Genomic DNA, 2370 nt, shown 5'->3' on the forward strand with positions numbered 1-2370 from the left:
TAGTTTAGTTCTCTTCAAATTTTGAATTCTATCTTAGTTTAATTTAGTTCTCTTCTACTCTTATTTGTTCTAGTCCTTTAGTTTATCTATTTCCCTTATTGATTACTTTAGGTTGCCACTTTAGTTTATGAATTCTCATGTTAGATTTGATTCTCTATTTAATGCAATTTGAGGTATTTCATATTTATGATTGCTTTCTTCTATTTGTGTCATTGATGCTTACAATTGGTTGTTTGGATTTTATTGTCTCTTATTGCTTTTCTATGCTTTTATGTTGTGCCTTCCAAGTGTTTGATAAAATGCTTGATTGGATTTTAGTGTAGATTTCTCTCCTTTTGGCTTTGGTTGAGTAATTGAAACTCTTGAGTTATCAAACTCCTTTGTTGACTGATAATTGAAATTTGCTAGTTGATTTGGATCCATCTAAAGCCAGTCTTTTCTTAGGAGTTGACTAGGACTTGAGGAATCAAATTGATTTATCCACTTGACTTTTCTTCATAGTTAGAGGTTAACTAAGTGGGAGCAATGGACAATTCTCATCACAATTGATAAGGATAACTAGGATAGGATTTCTAATTTTCATACCTTGCCAAGAGTTTTCTTAGTTATTAATTTAATTTCTTGCCATTTTATTTCCTTGTCCCTTATTTCAAAAACCCAAAAAGATACAATCCCGTAACCAATAGTAACACACATCCCTGCAATTCCTTGAGAGACGACCCGAAGTTTAAATACTTTGGTTTAATTTTATTGGGTTTGCTTTAGTGATAAACAAATTTTTGTATGAAAGGATTCTTTGTTGGTTTAGAAACTATACTAGCAACGAGGATTTATTGTGAATTCTTTACTAGCAAAAATCCGTTCATCACCCACCCACGCGTACGCGTGGGCGACGTGTGCGCGACATATGCGCCGTGTCACTTAATTCAGCACGCCGCCTGTTTCAATTCTTTCCCTCTTCAATCCTAATTCTTCTTCCTTCTTCATTCTTCTTCTTTCTTCTCCATTCTTTTTACTTCTTCCTCCTTCCTTCCTTCCTTCTCCCACCACCACCGGCGGAATAGCACCGGAGACCACTGACGTAGCGTAAATTGGCCGATTAAGAATTTAATATAAGAAATACATTGCAAGTATAGTTCTTAACCAGTAAAAATCTGCTTATCAATTTAGAAAGAGTTGTCACAAATTTTAGAATAAAATACTGGGAGTATGAATCCCGGGTCGTCTTCCAACGAGTTAACAAAAGAGTGTTATTTTATTAGTCAGGAATTTTTTGAGAAATTTTTAATAGTTGAATAACAGAAAAATAAATAATTGTGAATTAAAGCAATGTAAATTAAAAGAGCTTTATATAATCAGATAAAAAGCCTTGACCGGGGAAATGATTAATTGGAAATTCTATCCTTGTTGGAATTCTCTCAAGTGTAGTATCAAGAGGTTGTTGTTTTCACTTAGTTAACCCTTACTAAATAAAGGAAAGTCAAGTAATTGAGCTAACTCTTATTCACAAGTCCTAATCCTCTCCCTTGGGAAGGATTAGCATTAGTGCCTAGAGAGTTAGCCAACAACTTCCAATTTAACTAATCACTTGAGCATTCCAACTCTAAGGTCTCCATTTAATCAACCCCCAAGTCAAGTTGGGAGTTTACTCCATTGACATGAATATAACGTTCATAGAAATATAAAAAGAAGACATGATAAATTAAATGAAATAAGAACTGAAAATTAATTAATGGCAAAAATAGTCTTTGAATTAATAAATCCCAAAATGCAACTTACGTATCTGAACAGGATTAACAAGTAATCAAAGAGTAAAGGAATAAGAAAACAAACTAGAATAATAGCAAATTCGATGGAGGTAATGACTCTTCCCAAGATCCAAAGCAAAGGCATAAAACTAGAAAAATCAATGTGAAAGAAAACCTAGAGGAAGAGTAAATTCTCTCTAAGAATCTAAACTAAAACTAAAACTAAAACTATGCTAATGAGACTGTGTCATGAGTCTCTGCTCGTCCCCTGGCTCTAGTCTGTGTTTCTGGGCCGGAAACTGGGTCCAAACTCGGCCCAAAATCGCCCCAGCGTTTTCTGTAATTTTTGCAGATCGCTCATGTCACGCGTGCGCATCGTTTGGCGATTTCCCTTGCAGGCGTACGCGTCAGGCACGCGCACGAGTCGTCGTGCGAACTCCAATTCATGCGCACACGTGAACCATGCGTGCGCGTCACTCCTCGCTGATTGTTTCCTTTATTTCTTTTGCTCCTTCCATTTTTGCAAGCTTCCTCTCCATTCTCTAAGCCATTCCTGCCCTATAAAGCTTGAAAATACTGAACACACAAATCACGGCATCGAATGGTAAAAAAGGAAATTAAA

The sequence above is a fragment of the Arachis ipaensis genome, chromosome B5 (genome assembly GCF_059453495.1).
Source record: "Arachis ipaensis isolate K30076 ecotype BB chromosome B5, ASM5945349v1, whole genome shotgun sequence".
NCBI lineage: Eukaryota > Viridiplantae > Streptophyta > Magnoliopsida > Fabales > Fabaceae > Arachis > Arachis ipaensis.